Source organism: Megalops cyprinoides, chromosome 8 (assembly GCF_013368585.1).
Source record: "Megalops cyprinoides isolate fMegCyp1 chromosome 8, fMegCyp1.pri, whole genome shotgun sequence".
NCBI lineage: Eukaryota > Metazoa > Chordata > Actinopteri > Elopiformes > Megalopidae > Megalops > Megalops cyprinoides.
The window spans coordinates 37,451,746-37,457,738 of NC_050590.1; positions in this window are offsets into that span (position 1 = coordinate 37,451,746).

Below are 5,993 nucleotides of genomic sequence, written 5' to 3' on the forward strand. Positions count from 1 at the left end.
CATCTTGTCATCTGCCTTGCCCTATATATTCCCCGTTTGTTTCTTGTCTCGTTGCTAGTTCGTCTCAGTTATCTGTTTCGCTACAAGCTATTTTTCCTGTTCTGCCTGCCAGCCTGTTTTCCCGATCTTGCCTGTTTCCCTCGACCGTGTTTTTGGATCTGTTTGGTACTGTTTGCCGTGTCTTTCTGGTTTTCCGACTTTGCCTGTTTTTGACTTCGTTTTCTGGATTCCCCGTATCGGCTTGTTATACTTCGCTTGGTGCACCCCATTCCGCTGTCTGCGCTTGAGTCCCTGCCTGAGTTGCGACAAGGACCCCCAGAGTAAACAGTTAATTTGTTTCAGAACCATTTTACAAAGTGTGAGCCATTTTCATTGGAAAATACAGGTGGAAATGGAAAGTGGCATGCAGGTGGAAATGGATACCTGCATATCAAAGCATTTCACACATAAGATGATGAAGAGAACATGCAAATGACAAGAAAGGATTGTGGTAAAAGAACACAAGGTCCCCTCTTCATCACAGAACTCCTTCTGTGGTGTGCACTCATTTTGTTTGTATGTACAGTCTCTTTATTTAACAAATGTTACTCACATTCTCCTTACTACTCACACATTATTGTGAATGTGTTGCTATGCAATGCCATTAAACCCCTTTGTAATGAAAAAAGGCATTGGTATTACCCATTGACATTACCAAACGTGTGGTATGTTCTTTGGAAATGCTTTTCCAGGCCTTCACTGCCGCTGCTTTCAGTTGATGTTTGTTACACACTGCAAAAAATAGCCCTTCAAAAATAAGAAATAAAATAATTAATACAAGGTGTTTTTTGCTAGTAATAAGTGAAAAAATCTGCCAATGGAACTAGTGGAAATACACTTGTTAAGATTTCTTGAAATAAGGTGTTATAGTTAAGCATTTTTAAGATAAGGGATCTTAAAATTAGGTGGAAAAAACTAATTTTGATCCATTTTTAACTGGTATTAGGAAGTGTTTTTGTGTCATGCAGTTTAAAAACCTTCTGACTTGTCAAAAAGGCTTGCTTAATTTGATATACCACTCAAAGTAAGATGTTTTCAAGACAGTTTCACCAAACAAGATATTCAAGATGCACCGTCTAAAAACAAGTCCTTGTAGCTCAAGGAAATTTTGCTTGTTTGGTGACTGTGTCTTATATTAAGTGTAAAGAGATATTTTGACTTGAAAAGAGACAAATATGCTTGGTGAGATTTGGATTTTTTGCAGTGCAGGGGCTCTCTGTCATCAATCTCCTCTTCGGCAAGTAAAATGCATGCTCAATTGGATTTAGATCTGGTGACTGCCTTGCCCAGTCTAAAACTTTCCACTGTTTGTCATCGATAAAAGCTTTGGTTGCATGGGCAGTGTGTTTGGGGTCATTGTCTTGTTGCAGGATGAAGTGCTGGCCAATGAGATTGGAGAAACTTTTGTACAGAGCCAGACAAAATCTCTCTATACACTTCTGAATTCATCCTGCTGCTGCCATCACCTGTTACATCATCAATAAAGACAAGTGAGCCAGTTCCAGAAGCAGCCATATATACCCAGGCCATGACATTACCTCCTCCATGTTTCACAGATGAGGTGGAATGGTTTGGATCATGGGCAGTTCCTATCTTTCTCCATACTTTTGGCTTTCCATCACTTTGGTGAAAAGGTTTATTTTGGTCTCATCTGTCCATAAAACTTTGCTGCAGAACTCGTCTGGCTAGTCTTAATTTTTTTTTTGGTGAATTCTAATCTAGCCTTTTGATTTTTGCTGCTGATAAGAGGTTTGCATCTTGCAGTACACTCTCTATAATTCCGCTGTCAAAGTCTTCTGCGAAGAGTGGATTGTGATACTTTCACACCTGCAGTCTGTAGATGATTTTTCTGTCATGAGCTGCAGTTATTTTGAAGTCCACCAGTGGTTTCTTTTTTTCAGCACTTTCCAAACTGCTGTACTTGATATATCCATTTACTATGCTATGATTCTAAATGACTATTTTTGTTCTTTCTTCTTACAGATTAGTCATTTTTCTACCATAGTCAGTTCTCTGGTTTTCATGCTGGTGTACGCCTTCTTGCTTCAAATGCAATCAACACAGATGAAAAGATCAAGGCTAGACACCCACTGCCCTTTTGTGTGTGAACAATCCATGCAAAATGAGACACCTGTGTCACGGTTCTGGCAAAGACTCAAACGCAGACCACAGGGGCGTCGAATTCCAGGTGGTTTTATTGACATCACAGTCAGAATCGTAATCGAGAAGCAAGCAGAGTCAAAACCAGAGAGGCAGTCCGAGGGCAATCCAGATTCAGGGAAACAGGAGCAGGCAGGGTCAAACACCGGGCAGGCAGAACAACCGGGCGATCAGGGCAGAGCGGCAGGCAGGAATTGGGTCAAAAACCGAGAAAAGCATACAGATGAAAACATGGCAGGGACAAAACAGGTGAAATACACACAGCTATGAACTAGCAACAGGACAGGGACACACAGGGAAGATATAGAGCAGGGCTAATGACGGAATGGGAAGCAGGTGTGCAGGCAATCAGGCGGTGGGAGATCGGGGGGGGTGGGGGGGGTGGGAGAGCAGGGCAGGCCTAGAACACAAGGAAAACAAAAGTACATGGACAGGGAAAAACAAAAACACCACAGCTAAGGGGGCGGAGCACTGACAACCTGAGCAATGAGTTACACCTGTCAGTCTTTCGTTAACTTGCTTCTGCGCACCTGAAAATGGGAGCACTCAACACAAAAACAAGCATTTCTCTATAATGGTAAAATGTATGTGCATGTGAAGACCATTAAATAAAAGTTCATAGTTTCTACTTTTATTTCACATTCTTGTTATTTAAAATCCAAACACCTCAGTTAACAGCAAAAATTACACATTCCATTCTACCATTAACATACTTTTGGAGGGCACTGTAAACTTCATTTGAATTTCAATTGCTGGATTGTTTCAACTTTCAACCATCTTGTTATCTAGGGCTTGACATGAAGATTTAACTTAGCATTTACTTTAACAATTTAAAAGTCCTTTGTTGCAAAATTTATTCTGAAAAAATTTAAAAGTTTGAATTACAGATGTCACAATTGATGAGGAATTCCTTTGAACAGCTGCAGGTCAGGGTCCTTCCTTTTTCTTCCTGTGAGGAGCGGTGGTATCTAGGATCCACATTCTAGAAGTTACTGCCCCTCAGAAGTGCCAGAATGGACAAACTCCAGTTTCCAATGGGAATAAATTCTCTGTTCTGAGATTAGTGACAACAAAGCACATAGCAAGTTGAAATGTGTAATTAAAAATGCTGTGAATGAATATGCTGCATCCTTCAACAGTAGGTTAAGCAGCATGTTAGAAAAGCTGGCTCTACATCACTGAAAACAGCAGCTGTCTTTTCCTCTCTCTGAGCTTCTCTTTTTCCCCATTTGACTGCAGACCTGTATTTCTGCCAGCATAGGGTCAGATCCTGGGTGGTAAAGCAACTCCTCTCTTGGCAGTGGTGCCAAAAAGCAGCTTTTAAAAAATCATTTGTTGGACAGTGGTTTGAGATGAGGAATCTCGTGAATAGGGTTCCAACACAGCGACACATAGGCCCTGGTTAACCTTTCAACCCACCTCTCCTTGTTAGGTGGATGTGGACTGAGCTCCTATTTCAACCCATTTCACTCAAGGCAGTGTGCAAAAACATTTTGATTTTTGGACTCATCTATACAGAAAAATACAGCTGACAACTCCTTCATGAATGTATTTTCTTGTCTGACTTCTCTGACAGATTTTTTTTTTTTTTTTTTTTGGTGCACCAAAAGTGAATAGTTGTGGCACCTGTTGATAGGCACAAGAAATACAAAGCAGGCTGAAGTTGTTCCAATGAAACATTACTATTAATAGGCAACAGGCCACTATTTGCTCACAGGCAAAACTGTGAAAGGTCCAAGGTCAAGCATGGTCATTAAAACACAACCTAGAATAAAAACACAATAATACAACACAAAAAATACAGTAAAAGTTGACTCACATTTATCTGGGTCTAGGCATTTTGCCAAAGCAATTTTTAAAAAAAATGCTATAGGATGCTAGGGTGTGTAGCATTTAAAATGTGTTCAAATGGATTAAAAAGTGGACTAAAGTGGATTTCAACTGCTGTCAGCAGAACAAGAACATTTGTTAAATTTCTCACCAACATTGGGAAATATTTTTGGGATCAGAGTTTTGAATGCATACACTAGCTTTCCAAGATTTACAGCAGCAGAGACCTTTGGAGTGTTCAAGACCAGGCTCAGCACAGTGCTAAATACAATCTAGACTGTAGGCCGAATGAATAACCTAGCTGGGCTGAACAGCCTGCTTTCCTTACTAAACTGTCACATCTCTGATGAGAAATGTGAGCAATATACAATATACCAAATCTTTATTCCAACACCCCCATTCACCTTAAATGCAGTGTATCCTCGATAACCTATACAATAAGAGGTTTATTCATTACAATGAGGCAATCATATAATTTGTATTGGGTATAAAATAAATATCTTATGAGGTTGACAATTTCTTTTCTCAAGTTTCATTTAACTGCATGCATGCTTTTTTGCATGTTCCATGTGAAGACCCCTTCTCACAGTACTTGTGTTCATTTCTCGAAATAGTCGAGTAGTAGTAATAGTAATAGTATTTACAACAATATAAAAATGATTTTAATAAGGATTTAAGTGGTGAGAGGTAAGAGAACACATGATTGATGGGAAATGCCTCTTTCAGGTAAAAGAAAATGGTATAAGGGAGAATATTGAGGATAGCATGATGACTAGTTTGACTGGATGCTTTCTCTCACGGGAGGTGCTGTAATTATTTCATATTAGTAATGAACATGAGAACACTACAGCAGAAATATTTAGCTCTGGGCAAGTATGTATTGTCAAAGACAATAGAACAGGCCATACAACATTCTATCTTCTACTGTATGTCCTGACAGTGTCTCATCCTGTGAAAATAAAGGGATTCAAATAAAGGCATCTACATAATTACCCACTTGCTTAGGCACCGTTAACTAGAGTTACAATCCAAAACTTACATTCTAAGATATTACCTATACTGCAGGATTTAACTGAAGCAGTTCTGAACCTTGTTCAGCAGAACAACAGTAGTGCTCTGATAGGTATTTGAACCTGCAACCTCGTGCTTATGAGCTCAGCTCCTTCACAATTACGTGATACCACTGGCATTCCATAAGGCTTGGTAGTATTTAAAGCAACCGCTGACGTAACGGAATGTAAATATATCTCGTCTGTGTCGGTACACTGCACATCCCACAACAAAGACATGAGGATGGTAGCGGCTACAGTGAGCTAATCCGCAGCAATGATAGAGACAGAACCCATCTTCAGCAATCTGGTGGAATTTGGTTCGAAACGCATCCATTTTGTTACTGACTAACTGACGATGTCGTGTCCCATTCGACATTGAACAGTTTAAATCATTACCTACACCATTGTCGCCTCTGATTAACGAGGCAATAGCGCAGCAGTCTAAATCAAAGTACTGTATCTCGGTCACAATGACGACGAATAGGCCTATAGGAGAATGCATAAAACTTTGGACGACTATCCGAAATCAGAGCACTTTCAGAATCAAACACAGAGATTGGTTTCTTTGATGCTCACTGTTTGTTTTTCTTTATTTAGGGGGATTATCAGTCATCTAAATCTATTTTACTAATGATTTTGAGAACCACTATTTGCCAAGAAGATCAGAGCTCAAAGCGGTTCTGTTTGCATTGCATTTTTTAAATCATAAACGATGTTCAAAACGAATTTTAACGCAAACTGGTTGCCAATTTGTTCTTCTTTTTCTAAAAACTGATGTGTCGTTGACATCTACGCCGTTCGTGTGAACTAAACCTAGCTACTCATTGCTTTTCTAGTAGAAGATGGGTTCGCGTGAAACACGTTATCTTGGTCTTCATGTAGCCAACATCTGCATGAGCATTGAAGAGTGTG